The following is a 26112-nucleotide window of genomic DNA, read 5'->3' on the forward strand; positions in this document are numbered from 1 at the left end:
GAAGCTCATATCAAGAACCAGCACTTTAACAAGAAGATTTGTTAGATTTTTTTTTTGTGTGTGTGTGAATAGTGTCCTCAACGCTATTTAAAATATTTTTCTATGAGTGGCACTCAATGGTTTGAAATTGAGCTAGTTTGTTGATGAGAAGATGATGCAATGAATCTATTCGTAAAAGAAAAAGGAAAAGCTAAACTGGAACGCATCGTCGAGGAGAATATGGAAAGTTGGGGATTAACGCGGGAAATCCAGCGTGGAAGATAATGCTGGCGAGTCTGTAGGATGTTTAAAGACGACGCCTATAATTGGAGATGAAAATGATGATTGTGAAAAACCCCCTTCTTCTCCTAAAAAAAAATTATTTCATAATAATTCCCTAAAGAATTTTAAAGCAATTCTTTTATGACTACTACCATGTGCCAAAGAATTTATCTCTCTTCTACTAAAACGGAGATTTTTATTGTCCTATTGTTGATAAATTCAACCCCTCTTAAAATGAATATATTGTTTTTGTGACCGTAAATTGTTAAACTTAGGATGGATGATTTGCGAGGAATCGGTCAAATAAAACAACTCATCTCTTTGCCAACGTTTCGACAAATATATTGTCGTCTTCAGGGCGTGGCTATGCGGGTTGGTTGAGTTACAGAAAACGTTGGCAAAGAGACGAGTTGTTATATCGTTATAACATCGATATAACCTCGCAAATCATCCATCCCTCTTAAAATCTTAGATGCTGTCGTAAGGGCATAATAAATATACTGAACTGGCCACAAAGAGGATGAAAAATTTTGTGCGTCTTTTATAAGTAAATAATAAATATTACTCTTAAAACTAAATTGAAACATTAGTTCTGCAAAATTTATTTTGGGGAATCCTGTGAAATAGAAAAAAATGTGACTTCGACTACTTGGATGCGAATTATGAATAAGCTTGGATAGTACGGATGCTTCTCTTTAATGTTCAGTTCTGTTTTTAGGATGGGTTTATCTCTTAAAAGATTTCCTGGTCTGTGTCATGTCGTGAAAAACACGATGTGAAAATAATATGACTGCAGTAATAGTCTTCCAGTCAAGCTGCATCATTAGGTAGGCGTTGCAGGGTGAATAAAAGATGCTTCTCCTCCTAGCCGCGAAGCACTTTTATAGTAATACTGTCTAGAAAATAATAATAATTAAAGTACCTTGTTACTTTGTAATTAAAATTATATTGTAATTTAGTAATAGTTGATATACTATCTTGTTTAGCGTAGATATATATAAATAAGTAAGTCTAGAGAAATAAGTTGTAGCAGAGTGAGTAGAATTCGTTATAGAAGCTATTGAAGTAAATGGTCCTTTCGCAGCATCTCCCAGCATTCTCTCTACGTATTATGATCTAAATTGTCGTCCCAAAACTCGTTCAATAGTCTTTCCCCACAGAATGCCCATTATTTCCTATTTTCTAAAAATTGCTTCCTAGATTTCCTTATAACTTAATAATCGCTTATAATAAACCAGCATAACTGGGGATTAATAACATTGTAGTTACATTCTTTTTTTTCTAAGTGCCATGACCAGACTTCCGGATTTTGGCAGTCACTGTCTTCTGTCTATTGGTAAAGTTCCTATGTGCTCTTTCCACACCTTAATATCGTCGAACTAAAGCAGTTTTTGGCCCTTCCGTGAAGGCGTTCAATCTTCTCTCTAACTTTCAGTTACAATTATAATTGCGAGTATCTTTTGAATGTTTTTTGACTGAAAACTTAAAGAAACCATTCATTTCCTCTTAGATCAAACAAATTTAAGGGCTAAATTAAAAGTAAATGAAATAGTTAAGATTACAAAAATAAGTGGTAAGGATTCTAAGGGATTGAGGTTTTTTAAATTTAAATCACAATTCCCGGGATGGTAAGGTGGCGCTGCCATGTGGTTCCAATAAGTATAACCGCCTGGTTGACTCATTATCATCTGAAGTATAAGAAATGGTAGATATACAGTACATAGAATGAAAACTTGTACTTTTAATAAAAAGTCAATGTTAGAAGAAAGTGTCGATTAATTTGTAATTGTAGTAAGAAAGTGTCGTTGCTTATGTTCACGTTATTTGCAATCAAAAATTAGCCGGACTTTGTCGCTGCAAACATCATAGATTTTTTTTGTTTCGTTTGAACAAAGACATAACCATTTTCAAAATTGATAATACCTGCTGATTCCCAAATCATCTGTACCTCAACACCAACGTCTGATAAAATTAACCTCGATAGCACGGTGGGCAACCCAGTTTAGACAAAATACATTATTCTAGAAAATCACTAAAAAGTGCTTTAAGTTGGACTTTTTGGTCAACAACTTACAGGTACTTCTTGAGCAGTAACTGATATTCCAGGATTAATTCAGAATCCGAAGGCATTAAGTCCATTCAGATTTCATGTAATACTTCTACGGAACTGTTTTGGATAGTTTGTTTAGATATTTGAGAAATGAAATGTGTATTTACAGTTGATTGCATGATGTGTCTGCAAGGAGGCCGTCAGACAAAGAGCGGCCGTGGAAGTGGTGAGTACAAGAGATAACAACAAGGCTAGAATGTCAAGGTTGCGGTCGGAGGCGGCTCACTAGAGGCAGCCGGACTGGAGGTAGCAGAGTAAGGCCCCTAGCAACAGCCACCCCTATACTAGTCAGGCCCTCTGGAAACTTTCCGTCTCTACTCCCCTCTGTGTTGAATAGGTAATAGATAATATTTTACTAATGGAATGCATTAATGTATCATAAATAAATAAGTTCATTTACATCGATAATTATCTAGTCAATTGAAGTTCTGAGTTACATCAAAAAGTTTTCTTTGGTTTTTGTAACTTAGGTTTTTTAGAACATCAAATAAAATGCGGAAAATTACCTTTAAAAATAAATCACCCGCTCACACCACTTCTTTTATCCGATTATTATTGACAGATTTTCGCATTTTTTTCTTATTAAGACACGAGCGAGTTCTCTTACCAGCAAGAGAGGAAGATTGTTGCAAATCATACCCATTTTTTCGATAATAGGTGTTTAGTTAAGAAGAATAATTAAGTAGTATAGTGAGAAAGTTCTGCAACAACATCAAAATTTCGAAATTGAGTTTGTATCGAAAATGTACGCCCGCGCTTTTGGTCCGGCAATATTTTTCTGGCTAATATAATTAACAATTTAATATTTTGCAAAAATATGGGCTTGTTTATTAATGATAGCCATCAGCTAACATAAATCGTTATTTTGATAATACAAACATCAATGGTGTGGTTTTGAAGAATCGATTACCATTTCTATGTCCATGTGCAGCCAACATGCATACCGTAAAGTGATGGGGAATGCTGCGACATCTTCCAGGCACTCGGCCGGCCTCCCAGGGTACTGTGTGAATGAAATACGCCTTCTTTTTCTTTTTTCTGAGCTGAAAACGATAAGCTTCCACAGCCAGAAGTGCTGAATCTAAGAATAGAGATCTAGAGGAAGATTAATTGAGTACTTACCCATACAAAATGTTTTAAACTATTTCCACAGAAAATAAACTAAGTCAGCGATGGCCGGAGAATCTTTTTTGAATATCAGTTTCCTTATTTTCGCTAAATTCGCCTTCAAAAAAAGTTTTCTTGGTCATTATCGATAAAACCTTTTGATAATTTTTTTTAAAGGTTTTACGATTCACTAACCAGTGTAAGTTTGATATGTTTAAGAAAAAAGTACAATTTTACCTTTAATTAAACTAAAATAACTTTTTAAGGTGAAGAGCTCAGTTTTAAGATCACTCCTGTTCGTGAGTTAAATAATAAATTAATCAATTTAGTTCTGAGTTGTCGAGGAGTAGCTTATAGTTAAATTCCTTCCTACGGATATATTTTTTTAATTATTTAAAACAAAACAAAAATTCCGTAATATGTTACTTTTAATAACATTATAATTTATTGAGTTGGGAATTGAAGGATAAAACCAGACCGTAAGGTTTATAATAAATATTAAAACGCAAAGAGAAGAGCGACTTGCTTCTCTTTTCCAGTTCCGCAATCGGGGGACAATACCTAACACTTAATTTAAATAAACATATAAGTTTTAATTTTTCCCCCCCAACCATTGATTTCTAGTATTTTTTACCTACTGCTTGATTTCTCGCCCAGAAAAAGATAATACAAATTTTTAAACTCACATAACCATTTACTGAATATTTTAATTAAAAATATATTATGGTCCTGCGGGGTCTGAAGATACCGTTGATCGTCTTCTTATATTCCATTTTCTTGTTGAATTAATAGTTGCGCTTTATTTGTGGCGTGGCGAAAAAAAAAATCATTTATAGGTCCTCGGCTTTAGAAAGTAGATAATATTGTTAGAAAAAGAAGAAGTAGCGAACTTCTTTGTGCGTAGAAGCTCGCGCGATGGGCCCCGAAGATACCTCCTGATTGCTACTATATATCACTTTTATCTTCCTCCTTTATTGGTAGAATTTTCCCAACAAAATTAATATAAAAGGAATCTGAAACATGTAAAGACCAATTCCATATCTTGTAAGGATATTTTAACTAGTAAACTAGTATCTATGAATTTCAAATAATATAATAAGTTGTTGTTTTTTAGTTTCCGATTCACATAAACCGTACTCTTTGGTATATGTTAATTACATGATGTTGGTGGTGGTGATGATTGCTAGCAACTTAACCAAATCTTAAAAGTGATTATCTAATTAACGGAGACTTTTTAATTTAATTTAACGGAGAAATGGGGGAATTTAAAGTCGAATAAAATGGTTAATTATTTTTTAAGAAATTAAATGAGTATAAATTTTTTATATCGTAATAGCTTAAATTTATCCTACCTTTATCTTTATAGAGCGGAAGCAACTAGCACAATTACTGTACGATAATTTTCTTTTATTGACCATTAAATGAGTTTATTTACTCTTGCTCAATAAAAGAAAAATCACAAATTGCTCAGTCTTTTTTCCCCCCTATTGGATGGTAACATAGTGATGAAAATTCCGCAGTTGGAGGAAATACTTTTTGGTAATATTTACAAAAACGGCTTCACTAATTTTTCTTAAAACTTTTCCTATTGCACTCATCTATTTGAAACATTTTTCCAGGATATTTGGATATAATGTATCAAAAAGAACATTGACCGCTGTGACGTGGGGAGAGAACTACCCAAAAAAGAGATAGCAGGAGTGTCAGTGGCATTTTGGTTTTTGAAGAAAGAGAGATGCTTTTTATCCTTCTGTAGTGAGTAGAATGTTTTATTTCAAAAGTTGAATTAACGCTTAAAGGCCCGAAAATGAAACAATAGATAACATGTTTAATTATTCAATTATTTTTATTCATATAGATGTTTGATAATAGTAATTAATTTTGACCAATGAATAATTTCATTTGAAATTGTTTTGAAAAAATTTCGAACAGTTTTATATTGATTAACGATTTATTACTTTTAAAATATATTAAAAAAAAACAAAAAAAGATGTTTAAATGACTGCTAGAATCTCGAGTTTTAAAGAAATGGCAACATTGAAAGCACCAATTCTTTGAAGTTTTTTTTTCTTAAATCTTCTGTAGTCTATTGCTTTAGTTAGAAATTTTCTTCACAAACATTTGATTTTAGTGATATTTTTCTGAGACGTAATGTTTTTCAAAAACGTCACTACGTTGTAGTGAACAAAATGAATCAACATTCTCAGTTCCTTGCCGGGGTTAGAAGAAGGACATCCGTCAACTTTCATTTGCTCAATGTATCTCCATCTACGCCAGCAGCTACTACTCTACATTCCCTTTTAATTACATTCTCTAATCTAAGAGAAATGCCTGAAACCATTTCGGAAAAAATAATGTCCACTTGAATTTCTTGTTTATTATGACGTCATGTGCTTTGGAATCTTTGTTTTTTTTTCTTTTCCCGAAACTGTATCTAAAATAAGAATTAACATCAAAGAAAAATAAAGATTGAATCCATATAATATCCTGTAATGTAATTTTGTGACAAAACTGAGAGAGAACAGGTGGGTGTAGGTTATGAATTACACCCACATAACGGTTTTGTATTGCTGAACAACAGCGCTAGTTGTCAAATATTTGTCTAGTAACAAGTATATTATCCTCTCAGCATGAGTGGTGGACTTTCATTTAAACAATAGGATTTATTTGTTGGGATAAATCAACTAAATTTGTACTTGTTATCATATATGTGAACAATTCCCCTTAATATTATCAGAGCTAACATGTTAGATACAGTAAATGAGGAAAAGGTAAATCTGCAGAGTCCCTTCTCTTCCTTGTCTAGTTAATTGGACAACAGCTTCACTAGTCCACCCTTCAACAAATCGGTGGTAAGTTGGCAGAAGGGCATCATATCTTTCCAGGAATGGGACAAATCCTCCTCATTGCTCCCGTCATACAAACTATACACTAGAAGGATAGGCATCTGTAAATATATTTAGAGTGATCGAGTGCAAAAAAGTTCTTCATCAATGAATAGTATTGTTGGGGAGACTAAAACAGCGGCGGAGGATTTACTGATTGAAGAGTTTGGATTCTGTACCCTTTTTTTCCCTCTTTCTCGTTAACTTGGGTATATTCTTCTTGGGAAATTCACTAAAGAAAGAAGTAATTGTGACTTTTCTTTTTATTTGAGCATTTTTAGTTTTTGTTTTGTTATCACTCCATATTTTAAAATTGCATGTGTAATAAAATCAGTGTAACACCTAGTTTTCGTGATAATTAACGTGTGGTGGTATGTACAGGGGTAGAGTAATTGTTATGAACACTGGCTGGACACATGTTCGTGACTTGTTCGCTAACAACCTCTGAATAGTTTCCTCTCACGTTATGTTCTGAAAACCCCACACTCTCTTACCTACTGCCTCCCCTAAATATTTTTTCGCGCATTGTATTACAAAAATTTTATTACTTTTTTGTTTTTTTTAATTTTTTTTTTATTTAAATTTACTGTCCTAAAAAAATTGTGCTAGAAGTTTTGCTATCGTTAAGTACCACTTCAAAATATTTTACACTGCTTCTATCAGTGATAGAATCCCCATTTTTAAGAAAAATCGTTTGAGCGAGGAAATGTAAATTTACTAAATCTGTTTAAGAAATTTTGTTTAAATTTACTGTGCTGAATTCAAACAAATCGTCGCCTAGGATCAGATGATAGTGGTCACTAGTACGAGGCTTTTCCTAGACAAAAGTTTGACTTAGTTTCAAGAGAACCGGAACTGAGTCGAAGATTAAAAGGCCAAAATCACGATTACTCGATAGAAGTTCTTTTTTTTCTTTTTTTTTTTTGTCCGGAGCTTTCTTCAACCTGCGAACCAGCAAAAATAGAAATAATATTTTGATGGACTCGGATTAATTACGTTTGACGTAACCTTCCGTAACTTAACAGTTACGATAACTTGTGTACTGCAGTAATGATGCTTTCGTCATTAAGTAATTAAATTTATTAGAAGTTGCACCAAATTTTCGAGTAGATTAACAATCAAATTTATCATAAAATATAAATAAAAAATGGCTTACTTAGACCATTAATCTTAAGTGGCAAGCATTTTGCTTATTAAATATCTCACTAAAACTTTGAAAATGAGTTCACCTCGAAATGATTTAATTATCAATAAAATAATACATCCTACAGTAAAATGTCTTCAATTCTGTTAAACGTAGGCATTTAAATAAAAAATTACGTAAATTTATTTGTACCTCTAGACTTTTAGCTACTAACAAACCAGATTCATTCGTATTAAAGGTAGTTCAAGAGTCTAAGTGTGCAATTAATTATTAATTCTCAGGTTAATTTTTTATTGTAGTAGGTAGCAATAAGGGCATACTTTAATGTGCTAGTTTATTTAACACGAACTAGATTGCATTTAGAGAAGTCTAGGTTGAAATAGAACTAACGCTGGACGTGATCGAGTTTTGTCTTCATATTAGATTTGTTCTATATAAGTGTTTGTAACTGTAGAACTCATATTTGCTTTAGAATAAAGTTTGATCTTGTACGACTTGTTAATCTCATTCACTATAATGCACATGCCAATTAGATGTTGCTCAAACTGAAATTTGACCCAAAATAGCAGCCTACTTTTTGATTGAAATTTTTGCGGATCGTTACTTTTGATTGAAGTGCATGCTCTTATGGTGTTTATCTGCAATATTATAATACTGAAGTCTTTGTAGAACTAAAAAGATTAACAAACTTTCTTCCATTACTATCATTGCAGTACAAAGTTCTCAGAATCATGTCTGTAAAGTGATTTTCCAACTTCTTAACAGTACCTTGCAGGTTCAATAGTTAGCGGCTCCACTCTTTATACGTTCATTAAATTTTATTCATTTATTCTCATGTTTGTTTTTATTAATTTTCTTTGATGCACATTTGTGCAATTAAGATTTTTTTTTTTATCAGTACAGATTGTAAAAGGTGGCAAAGCAGAAGATTTTGTTACTGGAAATGGCAAATCATGTAATCTTTACAACTCTCAATATCTTCTCAACTAATGGATCTGTACTCAAGAAAACTGTAGCATACTACTCAGTAAAACAGAGTGTGTAAGAGCAGAAAGTTTCATACGAATAATCTGTTGTTTACTGTGGGAATTATAAGGGCCCCATTTCACAGCAAAACCACGACCCAAAAAAATTTCAACTCTCAATATCTTCTCAACTAATGGATCTGTACTCAAGAAAACTATAGCATACTACTCAGTAAAACAGAGTGTGTAAGAGCAGAAAGTTTCATACGAATAATCTGTGGTTTACTGTGGGAGTTATAAGGGCCCCATTTCACAGCAAAACCATGACCCAAAAAAATTTCAACTCTCAGCTAATGGATCTGTACTCAAGAAAACTATAGCATACTACTCAGTAAAACACAGTGTGTAAGAGCAGAAAATTTCATTCGAATAATCCGTTGTTTACTGTGGGCCCCATTTCACAGCAAAACCATGACCCAAAAAAATTTCAACTCTCAATATCTTCTCAACTAATGGATCTGTACTCAAGAAAACTATAGCATACTACTCAGTAAAACAGAGTGTGTAAGAGCAGAAAGTTTCATACGAATAATCTGTGGTTTACTGTGGGAGTTATAAGGGCCCCATTTCACAGCAAAACCATGACCCAAAAAAATTTCAACTCTCAGTATCTTCTCAACTAATGGATCTGTTCTCAAGAAAACTATAGCATACAACTCAGTAAAATAGAATGTGTAAGATGAGAAAATTTCACACGAATAATCAGTTGTTTATTGTGGGCCCCATTTCACAGCAAAACCATGACCCAAACAAAATTTCAACTCTCAGCTAATGGATCTGTACTCAAGAAAACTATAGCATACTACTCAGTAAAACACAGTGTGTAAGAGCAGAAAATTTCATTCGAATAATCCGTTGTTTACTGTGGGCCCCATTTCACAGCAAAACCATGACCCAAAAAAATTTCAACTCTCAATATCTTCTCAACTAATGGATCTGTACTCAAGAAAACTATAGCATACTACTCAGTAAAACAGAGTGTGTAAGAGCAGAAAGTTTCATACGAATAATCTGTGGTTTACTGTGGGAGTTATAAGGGCCCCATTTCACAGCAAAACCATGACCCAAAAAAATTTCAACTCTCAGTATCTTCTCAACTAATGGATCTGTTCTCAAGAAAACTATAGCATACAACTCAGTAAAATAGAATGTGTAAGATGAGAAAATTTCACACGAATAATCAGTTGTTTATTGTGGGCCCCATTTCACAGCAAAACCATGACCCAAACAAAATTTCAACAGTATTGACGTAGTATGGTTTTGCTGTGAAATGAGGCCCACAGTAAACAACAGATTATTCGTATGAAACTTTCTGCTCTTACACACTCTGTTTTACTGAGTAGTGTGCTATAGTTTTCTTGAGTACAGATCCATTAGTATAACTCCCACAGCAAAAGGGGGGTAATGGTTGAATTCGCTGATTGGTCGTTTAAGAAGGGGGTAAAGGTAGTGTCGTCGAATTCGCTGATTAATTGATTAAGAAGAGTGGGGAAAGTGGCGTGGCCTAAACCCCTCGTCCTAGTTCCTGATTGTTGATTAAGAAGGGTGTTGGCGGGGGCGGTGTAGTCGAATTTGCTGATTGGTCGATTAAGAATGGGTGGGGGTAAAGGTAAGAAGGGTCGTCGAATTCGGATTGCCTGGGAGAGCGGCCATATTGCACAATTTAGGTGTGTCGATGATTGATCAATAAGGAGGAGGTAGGGGGTGTGGCCTAAAGCCCTCGACGAATTCGTTGATTAGTCAATAAGCAGGGGGGGCGTGGCCTAAACTCTCGTCGAATTCTATGATTATTCAATAAGGATGGGTGGGGTATGGTTGGGCGGAGTGGGGATTGCGCCATCTTGCACAAAAAAGGTGCACATTTTAGGTGCGCCAGAACCGCCATTTTTCCTCTACTAACAATGTTTTGGAAAAAATCTGATTTTTAATGAATTTATTGTTTAAAAATAAATGTCATTTAATTTATTTATGTTTTCTATTTCTACAAATTTTTAAGAAACGTCTGTATTATCCATTATTTAAATATTGTTGAATAACATCTGACTAAGGAGGTAGATGCAAGATGACGTAGTATTAAATGGCTAGAAGATGAGTGTAAAAAGATGGAAGTAAAGATAAGAGAACGGGATGAATAGCAGAAAACCGAGAATAAGTCGAGACCTCACAAGGACTAATTGAACAAGTAAGAAGTTGTTTTTGGAACAATAGAATATGAACGCTGCTACAGCTCCCTCTTTAATTACAAACTTTTTTTATCTATGTTAATGCTCTTTAATTTTTCATTTTAAATACTATTATTTTAAATATTTCAGCGTTGTGAAATATGATGAACGTTTGTAGATTACTAGCTTGCTGGCATGCGACAAGTGAATTTTGTTAATATGACCATATATCGTAGTTGTTACACAGTGCCATAATGAAGATAGTGTTGAAATTAGATTCTGTAAGTAAAGCCTACTAAACAGGAATACGATAGAAGTCTATGTTATTGTCAATTTGACGCTCAGAGCATTTTTTTTTTACGCCAGTAAAGAGGTAATGTGAGTCAGGAACGTTTATGATAATGAATATAACAGGGCAAATTAGAAATTTTTCATTTTCGGGCTGTACAAGACTTGAATTTTAGCTCTAAAATGGCATTTATTTTTATATTTCAATGCACTTTGCCGATCTTTTCCCCAGTGCGTTAGATTTCATTCCTGAAATGCGATTCTGGAAGGAATTACAGCTGTTACGCTTCTTTCATTAGAACCAAAAGTTCTCCAGTTACATTTCTATTTAGATTTTGTAATGTGCGGAAGTTAAGAATACATAACTTTTAATCCGTAGTTTAAATCTTTGTTTAATTTAACTGCAAGAAGAAGTTTAATTAGAATAAAAGTGCAGACAATGCGCAGTTAATATTTATTCATCTATATTTTGTAGGTAATAAAAAGTGCATCCAGAGTTCTTGCGTGCGTTCGTAGTATGAGGAAGATATATATATATATATATATATATATATATATATAAGGGAGAGTATGCATTGGAGGCTGTAAGTGTGGTGTAGTCCTACCCCCGATGGCCGTTTGTTGTGCCACCACGATCTAGAGTACGAGGTTGTATGTGGCGGCGATGTGGGGTGTTATAGTAAAGACCTGCGCACCTCCCAGACGTTCTGCTCGCCATCGACCAGCTCTGCGCCCCCCGATGGGAGCCGACTCCAGGCTGGCTTGTCCTCAGTACAAGGTCAGTCGTCAGGCCGTCCGTACACCGCCCCCGACCGCACGCCCCAGGTGAGGTGCTCTCTGTCTTATACACTTTTTAGATTTGTTTTGAAATAGTTTTCATTATTGTATATTTATATATTAAAAAAAATTATTTTGTTAATGTTACCTCCCTTACATATTTTTTTTTAGATCATTTTTTTCTTCTTTTTTTTTAAGAAAGAAAAGAATGTATAAGATATTTATTTATTCTTAAGAAGAGCGTAATAGGTGGAATTTTTAAGAGTAGACCAAAGAATCCTAATACATTAGCCCCAGAAACGTATTACCGATCAAGGAAATTCCTGTCTGGGATGACCGCCGGGAGTAATACGCGGATGCGTACAGCCGACAGATCCCCTTCCTCTTTGGCTGGTGGTGGTTTTAAAGCGGCGTCCTACCACTTCCTTGTCCATCCTTTGTCGGTCACCTGATCTCTCTCACTCTAAGTACGAGTGTGTGCGTGTTAATGACCCCGCTGTAGTCGGATAACCTTTAACCCGAATTTCAAGACTCATTCCACTCATCTCGATTTGCTCCAGTGGAGTATTATTTCAATCCTATTTTTTTTTAATAAACCTTTTCCTGGATTTTCCTCTCTTTTTATTCTCTTTATTTAATCTCCTACGACTTTACCCTTTCAGTCTTGTTTTTCAGACTTCATTACCACCTTTTTTTTCTTTTCAATTATTTATTTTTGATTTCTGATAATTGTAGCAAGTTAATTACACTACCTACCTCAATAAAATTTAGCCTTTTAATGAAGGTAAAATACAAGAAATACTTTTTTTTACTAATTTTTTGAAATGAAAATTAAATCACGATGTGATTGAGGGTTTAATTAATAAAGTGCACACGAAAACGAATTTTCTAATTTCTAAACAAAAATTTGTTTTACCACATTTGCTGGCCAATTCTAAGTTGTTGATTATTTAAAAAATGTTTTGCTTTTTGGCAGAGAATATTCAGAGACGATTTTTTTTTATACTCTATTTTTATTTATTAATTGTTTTAACACTTTTCCTAACTAGGAAATATGAATTTTTATGCAGACTTTTGAAAAACAAAAAATTAGGTAACCTCAGTTTTTTAACTTTATCTCACTCTTATTTTAAGTGAAATTATTGCTGTCTTGTTTGTGTATTGTGTGCGAAATAACATTCTTTCTGAAAAACAAACGAATATTCGCTGGTCCTTGAGGACAGTTGTATAAGTGTTTTTCAAACTTTACTTTGATTTTATACACCCTTGAGGCCCGATTGAAAGTTAAGTGATGAAATCCCTCTAGGAAAACCTAGAATTGTATTTTCTATTTCACTTTTTGAGATTTTCTTAACTTCATTGGTTTTCTTTAAACTTTGGTCTCCAATGTGCAGTATTGCAACAAACTTTTATTTAAAACAATTTTCTACGAAAATTAAATGAACGGCACTTGGATTAGGAAGTGGTAGGGTTACCTGTAATTGCCATTTCAGTTGGTTTGTATGTGTAATATAAGTAAGCTTTATTTTGATAAAAATGAGAAGCAAATGAGTCGCTGAAATTGCGAACTTAAATAAAATGAGGTGTATGGAAGTGCGAATGTACCAAACGGTTTTTTTTTTTTTCAGTTTTCCGCTTCTTTACGAAAACCATTTCAGCTTATTTTTTTTAAAATAATTCGTTCAGTAGACTTTTTCTAGGAATATTCACTCTATAGCTTTATAAAAGAGTGGGATAGAGATAGATAAAAGGTCGGAAGTGCGATTTCCTTTGAATAATATGGTGTTAACGAAATTTATTGATAAACTTCCATGTTCGAAGAAAATAACTTGGGTGAAATTTAGAATCTCCGTCTTCTTTTCGGCATTTTTTTAAATATTATGGAAGAGTTGTTCTAAGACTATATTCTTTCCTCGAAAGAACGTTTATTATAAAGAAAAGACAACTGATGTTTAGCCAAAATTTGAAGTTTCGAGAAGCCTTTAAAATTCTAACTAAGTTAGGTATGTGTTCTAGAACTGATAAAACAACAAAAAATGCTCCGGGACATGGTAACAGTCTGATATTAATTATTCTTGAATTTTTTTTTTTTAATCTTTAGGGTAGTAATAACCACGTAATTACTGATTTCAATTTTTATTAATTAAATATTTTTTATTTACCAGTATTTCAGCCTCCAGGGATATCTGGTGTCGTGGTTATTACTATCCTATAAAATATACAAGAGAGAGAACCTGGTCTAAAAACTTAATTATTTATATTTAATAATTATGTTTTATGTAAGCGCAATACTAAAAATTTTGCCTTCATAAGTTTTAAAAATTAACCAGGTTTTATTTATTTAATATTTATTAATTTAAATATCGAAAAGGCAAAATCAGCTCCGTTGTTTTGCTTTTAAATTTGATTACAAAATTATAATATTTATTTTTCGATACCGTATGACTACACTGCTAATTCTAAATTGGTCCATTTATAAACATCACTATTATTACCTGCTTTATTTTTGAGTTATATTGAATGATTAAATTTATCACAGTTTCTGGCGTAATTTAGCTGCCCAAATTTCCTCATTTTTAAAACTATGGTGGCATTAAGAGGAGGAAGTCGTTGGGACTAGTGTTTTGGAGATAGATTTCTATCTAGTCTGGGATATGTGATTTGGTTTTGTATGAAATCCTGTTGGGAAGTCATTTGGCATCATATCATATCACTAAGCGATCTATACTCGGAGACCCGGGCAGACCGGGCGGTATCTTTCCAGCTGTAGCCCAAGAACTTTTGGGTAGAAGAGATTTTTTTTTTTTTTTTACAAGACCATCTTGTCAAAATCTTAAGAGCGATTGTCGTTAATGGTCGCGAGTCTCTGACCAGAATGAGAGATCATCCCAACTTTAATCTTTTTATATAGATCGATTGGGTCAGAAATCACTTCTACAGGCTACCTGTTGATGGCTTTTTGTTTCTGTAATATTTATACAGGTATTAAAGGCGTTCTTTTCTCAGCCTTCTGCTATTGTTCTTCAAAAATTATCAAAATCATTCCTGACATTTACGAGACGTTCATCCTCATCAGTCTTTGCCTGTTATGTTTCACCACGGCCTTGAAGGGAGTCTTATAAATGTACTTGAAAGTCAAATAATTTGTTAAGTATAAAAATTCATTCCTGTAATTTCCATCCTGGAATACTTTCTTTTAGGAATAAATACTCCAAAGTATATTCCAATAAGGTCGCTTAAAAAAAATGAAAATATTCGAGATTAAGGAACTTAAACGAATGTTTAAGGCACTTAATGTTTGTGTTTAAAAACTTTTAGCGCTTGGAGACGAAACGGTTACAGACGTTCTACTGTAAATTGGCCTGAAGTAAAAATACCATTGTATTAATATTGATATTAAAGTTAATCAGAAAGATGATAGAATTTTCAGCAAGTGGTAATTTTTATGCACGAAAGAGCCTGTATTCTCTAGACAAATCACACCCACTGTGCATTTGTGATTTATTTGATTATAGAACACCCCGTTACCAACGCTGTTGGTAAATAATTACATTAGTTTTTAAATATTGCATTAATTTTAAAGATTTGAATGAATTTTTCTCTCAGGAAAATTGAAAAAATGAAACTACAAAAAAAAAATTCGCAATAAAAATAGTAGTATTCCAAATCGAGTTGATTAATGACGATAAAAATATATTGACTCAAAATAACAAAAAAATCGAAAAGGTCACAAAGTCATGTATTAATTTTCGAATGGCTATTTGTGGTTACATGTCAGAGCATGTAGGTCATCAGAGCATGTAGTACATTCAGAATAGAAGAGATGACCAATCTCCTTTTAAGGAAAATTCAATTGTATTTTAAAGTAATTTTGTGCTGAAATTGTAGTTATATTTGTTTTTATTATTCTTTTGTCTTTGGGAATTACAAAAATGCAAACAAATAAAAACAAAAAGTTCGTAAGTTTAGTCTATATTTGTTGGGGTTTTCTGAGTAATCAGAATTGAAATTTTTAAACATATGTTGTTGAAAGCTATAAAAATTAATAAATACTTTTCTTGTACCTTACCTCTTGTGGAAAGGAGTATTGCAAAGTTTGTTTTTTCTTGCAAATTTTTAACATACATTATTCATTTTTATGATTAGGTACTTATTTAAATTCTACTCAGTTGATTTGTTCTGTAATGATTTTATAAAGGAACTCAGGACTTCATCATTTCTCTTTGATCTTTAGCTTCCTCGTATGTTTTTATTTTACGCTATGGCTTTCAGTCGTTGTTATGGTGGCCCTAAGTAATTTTGTACTTAATTAAATAAAAATGGTAAGCTAGATGATTCTACAACTTTAAAAGATAGAGGTGGACTTTTTTACTACACGATGTGTGCTCACTTTATACAAAATCCCTTGAATTTTCAAATCACTTCGCTGGGCACTTTTTTAGCAGCTAGTCCAAGTGAGATTGCCTATGCACTTGGAATCGCTTTCTTAAAAATCTAATAAATGGAGGCATTCCTCCTAATGTAAGTAATAGAATAATAGTTAGGTTATTTTTCTAGGTTTTTAAATTAATCAATTGATTTTAATGGACTGTTTTGGATTCTTCAAATAAAAACAATTATTATAAATGTATTTATTGAATAAATAAATCAGTATATTAGTTCGGACCTGAACGTTTTACATTTTCAAGGATTGACTTCCATGTACCTATCGGTCAGATTTGCTTTTCTAAGAGAGGTTATTAATCGGGCTTGTACGATGTTGATGCCTTGAGGATTTCCTTTAATACCACTAACAAGATTGTAGCTAGAGTAAGCGAAGCAAAAATTTAATTGTGACAACTCGTAAAAAATACGTTAGGTTTAACTTTTCATTCTTCACGTTGTAAACATATTTGTGTGCTGAGTATTCTATCAGATGTAATCAGATGTCTGAAGGCTTGGCTGAATTATTTCTATCGATTTTTTTTTATTTTGATTTTTATTTCTATTATTGTTTTTGTTTTAAGGCGCCAAATTACCAGAATCGGAGCGCCTTAAGTCTGTATTTTGTAAAATAAGTCTATTAAATTATGTTGTAGATGTTAGCGGTTTTAGGGGTAATCACACATTTTTTCTATGAGGCTGGATTCAAACTAGAGTAGCAGTGCGATCATGTTGCAAGGCATACTGTAAAAATTTGTTTTACGGTTAGCGTGTCTCCGCACGATTATTGGCAAGTTGACGGGGGTTCATGTGTCATCAAATGTCCGTCTTGTGTGTCATTCTTGACTAATGCTGAGGCGGCTCAAAATCAACTCAATTAATTTTATTCCATTGATGCTCGTTTCATTTAAAAATTCAGTTTTATCTTTATGTCAGCCTTATCTATCCTCTTGTTGAGAAGGTAAATATTTACTTTTTCTTTCTTTCTTTTAGTATATGTTAAGTTTATAAATTCAATATTAATTATTTTAAATTTCTCTTGAAAAAGTCGACTCCTCTTGACGTATTCAATAGATAAATTGAGCAGTCTCAGTTTCTGATTCGAATTTCTCATTAATTTTTAAAACGTTTCGGCCACCAGGATTCCTCTTCAGTTTAAAATTCTTTTGAACAGATTTTAGTTTGATTAAGCTTGTACTCAATAACTTCTTTTTTGTCATTTTATTGTAAAATTGCATTTCAATAAAAATATGGCCTTATGTATGACATGAAATCTATCCAATTTCTCTTCTTAAAAAAGCGTTATGTTGAGAGGAATTCAGAAAGCCTAAGGGGTTAAAATTAAACAACATGGATTTAAAATTTAAATTGTTAAATTTAAGATTTTTTTGAAGCATTACTGCCAAAGTCACTGAGCATTCCCATTTTTTTAAGGGACAGACTTCTATCCTCCAGGCCATTTTCCTACTAACCCTTACCATGAGCAATCTAATCAGGTTGGGATTACCCATGGAAAGGGTTAGTAGAAAAATTGGGCAGTAGGTTGGAAATCTATTTCTCCTCTTTAGGGTGCCACTTTGCCTACCTGAAGCCAAAATGAGAAACTGAATTTGCAATCTCATCACGGTGCTAGCATTCTTGACTCATACGGTAGGATGAGAGTTGATTTTTGATGGCGGGGGGTAGTAAATTTCTTAAGAAAAGTTTATTTTTCTTAATAAGCATCTTAATCTAATTATGATAAGACATATTATTTTCATTACATCACATTTCTGATTTCAATTTCTTTTTAAAAAAGGGAAAAACAGTCTTATGTATAATTTGTTATTCCTTCCACTCATCATGAAGAAAGTCGATGGAAAATTATTTAATTTAATTTTTTGTTCGGAATTAATTTGTTTGGAAGTTGATGAAACTCTATTAGTATAGAATTAATAACTTTATCAAATGACCACTGAGATTAACATCAATTTCATTCTCATTTAAAATTTCCTTTGAACATCGTCATTACAGAACATCAGTGAAACTTGACTGCTTCTCCTCTTTAACCACTATAATTTACTGACCTTTAAAAATTCTTCTCTTAAAAACTTCTTTTTAAGATTAGTATTTTCTTCCCTTCATTCTCTCTCTTTTTATTAAACAAAAAAAAAGAAGTCGAACCTTCTCACTACTATTAATTAAACATTCTATGTTCGTTGTTTTTCGCGCCCGATTGACATAATAACAATAATGTTATAATATTCACAAGTTAACTTGTACCAATTAACTGTCAAAACAAAATAGAATAACCTTTCTGTTGTTGAAGATTTTATTTTAATGCTTGTGCAACTCAGTCTTCTGTTGGTCAGTCCATGACTTTTTTTAAAAAAAAAAGAAAGAAAAAGAAAAATCGCAGAACCTAAAAAATTTTGTTTAACTTTCAGAGAAATACCTCTTGAAGGGCTAATCGAGATGTCTGTCTGTTAAAGTGACTGGCCAAATAGAGTTTAATACAATATAGTGGGAACTTTGTTTGGCTGTGGAAAAACTATATTAAACTCTATAAAACTGTCTATTAGCCTTGTAATATCTCATCTTATATTCATAATGTTTCCTAATCCTTTGGCCGAAGTGTACTGTTACTTCTATCCTTCTCAAAACTAATTCTGTTTTTCTCTATTCTGTTTCTGTCCTTGTCCTGTCGTGTCACTACTATATTAATAAGATTTAGGACAATTTAATTTATCACTACTTTTATTAAGTTTTTAAAAGGCTCCTCAATTTTATTTAAACTTAACATTTCCTCGTACATAACAGTAGATTTAACTTTTAAAAATTTTTAAAGTGAAATTCAATCAAGAGCACTATGAGATTATTTTTTACTCTAATGTAGTATTTAAGTACAATATATGATTCTACTACATATTACTGTCCTACCGGTCTGTTTTAATCAACTAAGTAAATAGTTACTTGGGTAGGAATTCTTCTGGCTTTGAAGAACATGACGTCGGTAGAAGTGTGAACTATCCGAAGTGTACTTACAGTTTTCTGTGAATATCTTGAATAGCACGACTATCTTTTTGCAGAATGAACTTTTTAATTACTTATAAAAAAAAAGTTTATTACAATATTGTTTGGTCATTGAGTAACGTTCGTAAAATTAATTTAAAACAAAAAATTAATGTCGGTTTTTTTTTCAGGAGGATTTTAAGACCAACTTAGTCGATCAGGTGTCTTATTATTTTCTTATAATACCGCATTGACTCGGAAATCGTACCTAATAACCGCAATATATCTTAGCGCTACAGGCTCCGCCTTTAACGACTCGGCTACCGTGACGTCTAAAAATAGGGTTTTCGCTGTTGTGTTTTTTAGTTTCGTTTCATGTTTAATTGTTATTGTTATGTATTCTTTGGCTTTCTTTATTTACAAAAGTCTTGACTAATTTATTGCCTCCTTCTGAGTGAATTAGTTTCTTTGATTTGATTGACTGTTTTAACTAAAACATCTGTTAAAACAACTGTTATAAACTGTTTATTTCTATTAGCTAACCACACATTCTGTTAAACAGATACGCAGAAACACCTAGACCCAATTTTAAAGAAACACTTCGTTCTCTTTGGGTCTCAAAATATGTATTTTCGGTGAATTCAAAATCCAAAATTCTATTTGGTCCCACATTACTGCACCTTATGTTATAGTAAATAGTTTAAATAGAAGTATTGTAATGTATATAGAAGAAAACTCAGCATTCTCTTTTTTATTTTTATTTTTTAACTGGATTTTGGTTCCAACAATAACTTAACTTATATTGCAAAAATTATTATTTAAAAGAGTTTTCAAAATAATTACTTACTCATAAACATTAGTAACGAAATTATCTGATAATTTCGATTATCAAATTACGATTAATTTGATATTTAACTTCGTGGCCATCAAATAACAACCTCTTTTGCCACTTTGTTTGCAAACTACCATTTGGGAAAAAGTTTTCAAGTTGATGTGTTCATTTGGCTTCTGTTAAATCACTTATATCACGAAACTTTTTGGACTTAACTTACTCTCTTACATACACGCACAACTTCTAAATACTTTCAGTCCACTTAAGTACTCTTCAGTTGTACATTTTTGTAAGTATACACGGAAGAAGAGAATTCGCCCAAACAGGATAATAATGTTATTTATTTTTTAATATTCAAATAACCAACCTTTTCACGTTGTGGGAAATTTGAGATTAGTCAGCAGTGCGTGTGTTGTTACAATTATAGAAAATTCTTAGTACTACGCAATTAAAAAATAGTGAATTTTTCTGAGTAATATTTAAACAAAAACTATGCCCTTCAAATTTATTTTCTATATTCATTGGAAACTTAATTTAGCACTTTTATTATTATTATTTTTGCGGTTGATCTTAACTGTATTCACTACCAGTTGTGTTAGGTACGAAGTTTTATTTCTGAAATGTTTTTGTCATTTTTTCTGTAAGGAGAGAGATTGGCAGAAGGTTCTTGGATTAATGGATTGTTGTACGGAAACAGAGAGTGAATCAGGTAAATATTTACTCCAGGTTGTAATAAGATCGAATATTTTGAAATGAAATGGGGAAGGTATGGTTGGATTCATAAAATATTGATGATGCTACAAAGGATTTTGGATTGGAATGCTTGTAAGTCGGTGATGGTTGGAACGTTTGTTAAGCGTCCCACTTCTTTGTCTTAAGTCCATGATGGTTGAAGTACAGTGTTTTACATAAGAATTTAGTTGTCTACACTAAGATGAGTCCGCTTGTCAAGTAATGGTGAGGGAGTTTTATATCGACGTATTAGTTCCTTTCTCTATAATTTAGTCTATGGGTTTCATTCTTCAATCCAGAGTAGAGTCCCAAGTTTGTTATCTTAAGGAAGGAATTTACAACGAGTAGCAAAGGAGTATGGCTTTCATTATTTGTTCAGTTACATTCAATGACGTCTGTGAAATCAATTTTAATTTAAAAGCAGTTCGCCATATCCCTAACTTACATCTAAGCTCACCTGATAGAACAGGCATTAATTTACTTTCTTTTTTCCAGACAGATTAATTTTTTTTTTTTTTTTTTAAACCACTTCGTTCTTTGAGGCCTCAAAATGTGAACCTCCTGTCAAACCTCTAAATATAAAATCTGCACAATTCCAATGGTAAGCAAAAGAAGATAGATATTTTTCCTATTTCAGCCATCCTTATTTATTTCGTTTACAAGAGATCCATCCTCTGAGGAGCATTAAAAGCGATATATTTTAAAATGGATAAACCAATACTCTAGGATAGATTATTGTTAAAAAAATATGTTTGACTATTAGTAAAATAAGATTGACGACCTATCTGGAGATATATAATTTAATGCCGCCTCCAAGCTTAAGGGCTCCATGATCAATAAATTCATTTATTGTATCATAAATGTCACACATCTTGAAGGATAGAGAGCCCAAGTATAGTATAAGAAGGAGGAAAGTGGCCAGAAGGTTTTTCCTTTCCCATTGTACGACATTTTAGTTCGATAACATGGAAAAGATATATTGATAATAATAGAACTTGGCAGATTTATAAGGAAAGTAGGTATTTTTCCTTATGCGAAAAAGTTTGCCATCATTTGTCAAGTAGATTCGTATACAACGATTAATATTTATTTATTTTGCAAGTGTAGAAAAAACTTACATGTCACTTTCGAATTCTGATATTGCCCATAAGATAGAGAGGGAGGTTACTGTGGGGTTTGTTGAATAAAATGTTGAGGTCAGTCAGGGGTTGACTGCTAGTCCAACGTAATAAGGATCATCGACGATGCGACGCAGTATTTTAGATTTGAGGGTTTGTATTCTAGTGAGATTTGTTCAATTTGAAGTAACGTGAAGTTATAATCCGCCATTAGAAAAGGATACGTCACAATCAAGACGTAGCCGATCTCGACACTTATTCTCCAGAGCAATTACAGAAGTTAGGAAAATCTATTCAATACAAATACTTACAAATAGGATGAAAAGAGACGAAGGAAGAAGTATGTTGAGTAAGGAGTGTTAAAAAGTGCAACTGGCATGTAGGGCAAGTGCAATAGTGACATGTTTATTTGTTAGGTTTTGGTGTTCAGCTTGATTTAGTGCACATGTATTATGGGCTAAATGTTGATTTAACTAGCAGAGCAGTGGGCTCATATAATAACAACATTGTAAATATGAACTCCATCTGTGAGTTGTGTTTACATTTGAGGGCTAGCTGTTGAAACATGTTAACGATTTTCCTGGTAATATTGTGATTGCTAAGTAGTTTACTTTTTATTTCACTTATCCTTGACACGATTTCTCCTCACTTCCCTTCTCTACAATCCAACATTGATTCCTCCTATATAATTCTTTTTGTATTGTACTACTGCCTACTTAATAGTCTAGTGCCTATTCTCTTACTCTATCCTTGCTACCCCTTCTATTTGTAATAAGAAAAATATTTCTCAGAATTTAAAATGTGAGTTTTGAATTTGTTCATGTTTTAGAATCTCTATTAAATTTGTTTTTGACAAACAAAGTATAAATTGTTCCATAAAATTTGGAACTCTTTTCTGCTTATCATTTTTTGTTTTCCAAGGCACACCCAACATCTGAGGTCATTGCAATTTGGAACTTTTTCAGTTATGGTCAATCAGTTACCGGAATGATCAGTAAGAAGCTCCTAGGTAATGAAAATCTAAGGGCTGCAAGCTGGGTCCGTACCCGGAAACTCTGAAAGAATCCATTACGTTGACCATTAAGCTGATTCCTTTCTTTTCATCTGTTGTAATTTTTTTTTTTTTTGGCGCATCAACAGCTGAGGTTATTAGCGCCCGGAGCTTTTTCCAGTGCACTGCCGGCCTCCGGACAGTGTTCTCTCGTTAAAGACAACACTGTCCATCACCGGAAAGTGAGCTGTAAGAAGCTCCTAAGAAGAGAAAATCTAAGGGTCAGCTGCTGGATTCGAACCCGGGACCTCCGCGTGGGAGTCCAGTATGCTAACCTCATAGCTAATCCCTTCCCTGTTGTAATTATTATCATTATTTTACTTTCTTTAATCACCGATTAGATAAAAATATTTTTATTGTGTATCCTTCATTTTTTACAAGGTACACAATTACTCCAAATGGTTTTTTGGGTATCTAATTGCAAATTATTGTGGTGGAATCGCAGGGCAGAGACAGAGACAGCTTTAAAGGCCGTTTCCTCTTGTTGGTCATAGTCAGGTCAAGAGTTGGGGAGAAAAAATCGCCCCACCCACATGAAGATATGATTTCTTTAGCCTACCTTTCCCGTAAAAAGGCCTCAAGAGTTCAGAATGATAATCCTCTTGAACTTCAGGTTAAATTTCTTCTAGTAGATCTTTGAAATTCTTTGCTATTATCGTGTGTAAGGATCGTGTGTAATTTAAGATTACAATTTAAAATTAACAAGTAGTCTGTAGTGCCTGCCATTGGTTAATAAAAATTGTAGCTGTAACATAATTAAAAATAACATATACAATGAAAAATGCAAAAAATAATTAAACTTTCAGTTAATTTGATTTAATCATAACAGGAAAATAATTAATAAATAAATATTTAACGTCGAGAGGGTGTGAATGTATTTTGATTGTATGATAAAATATGAACACGAACTCTTGTCAGTAACTCTGGCAAATCATTTCTATTCAGATCGCCTGCTTCGATAAGAACAGTTTTTTTTTTGTTTTTTGTTTATTTTTATATTAAAAGCTTTCACGATATTTTTGTATGCAGACTTTCCTCTCTTTGAGGAAACTTAAGAAACTTTCTGTTTCCTCATATTTTTTTTTCCTTAGTTTCCTTGTTTTTGTCGTCATTATGCCACACACCATTTCATAATCAATTGACAATTGATTATAGGGATTGCTTATCCATTTCTCTTAGGAAAAACTGCGATAGTGTCGAATTTTCCAGACTATTTTTTCAACAGAAGAGAACTTTAGAGGTTACTTGAGTCCAAAAAGTGCTTTTTGAAAATGATATTTATACGCATTCTAGCTGAAAACCAATAATCGTAAGAAGTTCAAACTTTATATCGATTTTGGGTGACTGTAGAACAGAGCGTAACTTAGCCATCTAATCTCTCATTCTGAGGAATCGATTTATAGTTTTTTTAAAAATTTTATCGATACTGGAAACGAGGAGAAAATTTCAACTTTATAGAAAATTGGATGAAAATTATTTAAATAGTCTATCTAAATATAGATACACTTTTATCAATAATGGTCTGATAAAATAATTTCACGGCGGATAAATCATTATTTAAAATAGTTAACATGGATGTTTTAGATGAAGAAATATTTAGCTAAATAAATAAATCACTGAAAATCCAGCTTTTTTATTAAATAAGGTGGCCAAAAGTTTAGGCATTAGGTTGTATGTTAGCGAAGAGTGAATAGCGCAGTGAATGGAGCACAAAATTATGCAGAGTGTAGACGTTTATTCTAAGCGGGTCGTGAAGTAGAAGAATGTAACATAAACATAATATTTATTCACCCACTTGTTGAGCTACTTTAAGTAATGGCACCAGCTATTCACCAAACAAAGAAGTTTCATCACTCATCTATGTTTCATGTTTCTTCCCTACTTAAAAGATTTCCCAGATATAGCATAGATTTTCACTTAAAGATGGATTTTAACCAATATTAACTTTCTTATCTAACTAGATTAATAGAAAGTATTAAATTCGTTTAAATCTTTTTCCCTGCAAAAATGCATTTTTTGATTCCGCTGGCTACTAGTAAAACTGATGTGAAACGGAATTATCTCTTACTGTGATTAATCTCTACTTATATATTACTTCAAACTTGGCATTATTACTTATCGTTTAATTCCAGTAGATACGGATATCGGCTAAAAGCATTCACGTTTAGAGCCGTCTCTATTTGTAGCTCATTCATGCGAATCTTTGGCGTAAGCAGCAACTATCATCTCTATACTGATAGCTTCTCTTTTTTTTTTTATATATATAGAGGGAGGTTGCAGTAGTTCGAGTAACTGTTATACTCTTTCGTTGAGCGGTTCTACCAAGAAAACGAAAAGGTTTCAAGATGGACATTTTATTTACCGAGGACAAAAACACGAATCTATACCGGCCCTCCTAGAAGCTTTCAAAGCAGTTCAACTGAAAAGCAAAAAAAACTTGAAATTAACGACAGCGTAGCCGATGAAAGAGTATAAACCAAACATATTTTGCAAAATAGAACAATTAGGTAACAAAAATTCTCAAGATTTAAATTTATAATAATTAAAAACTATGTACCTAGGGCTGTTATTGAAGACAGAAGTTATAGTTGATATTAAAGCTTGAATGGCTATCGAAAAAATGGTAAACCAGCAATCTAAAGGTTAGCTAAGTTACGAGTATAATATAATATTGTAATATTATAATATTGTATAAGATCGTATTAAAATTAGCTGTCTTCTATGGAGGCAAAATTTAGATACGAAAGAAGAAGGATCAGCTATCAGAATGGAGATCTTAGAAAAATATTTGGTCCGTTAGTACCGGTTGTAGTGAGATTAGTAACCATACCTAACAATATACTCGTATTTAGTTAGTAACCATAGATCGATTGTTGAGTGTAAAGGAAAGACTTTTTAGACGAAGAAACAAGGGAGATAAGTTTGTTCAATCCGGAACTCTGGAGCAAAAATGATTTAGAAAGCACCAAAGTGTTGAATGCTGTAGGAACCTGGATTTTTTACTGAAAAAAAAAGTAATGGTCTGCTACCAAATGCAATGGATATCGTTTTATGGGCTACCAAGTTCTAGAAGTCTGCCCAAGAGTAGTACGGACTGCTTAGAGATCCTGTTGAACATCGGCAGCCAAAATATGTACTTTTTCTTCTGGGTGCTCAGACATTCGGGTATGAGGCAGCCGGGAAGAATCATTATGAAGTTTTCATGTT

The 26112-nt window shown here is 32.8% G+C and overlaps 1 protein-coding gene across 12 annotated transcripts in view; it reads left to right on the forward strand.

Moving 5' to 3' along the window:
- LOC141454157 (acetylcholinesterase-like) overlaps positions 1–26112 on the forward strand; it is a 78199-nt gene that overhangs the window by 13386 nt on the left and 38701 nt on the right. For 6 of the 12 annotated variants that reach the window (XR_012458486.1, XM_074128089.1, XM_074128082.1 and 3 more), the window contains 5 exons: positions 2481–2708; positions 5098–5233; positions 10581–10714; positions 10845–10975; positions 11458–11807. The gene's annotated coding sequence lies outside the window, so the exon portion shown is untranslated. Of the gene's footprint in view, positions 1–1981; positions 2412–2480; positions 2709–5097; positions 5234–10580; positions 10715–10844; positions 10976–11457; positions 11808–26112 lie in introns of those variants that run through there. The other 6 variants (XM_074128086.1, XM_074128087.1, XM_074128084.1 and 3 more) reach the window with 6 other exon arrangements.

This window comes from Rhodnius prolixus, unplaced genomic scaffold (genome assembly GCF_049639745.1).
Source record: "Rhodnius prolixus isolate KJV_2025 unplaced genomic scaffold, Rpr scaffold_9, whole genome shotgun sequence".
NCBI lineage: Eukaryota > Metazoa > Arthropoda > Insecta > Hemiptera > Reduviidae > Rhodnius > Rhodnius prolixus.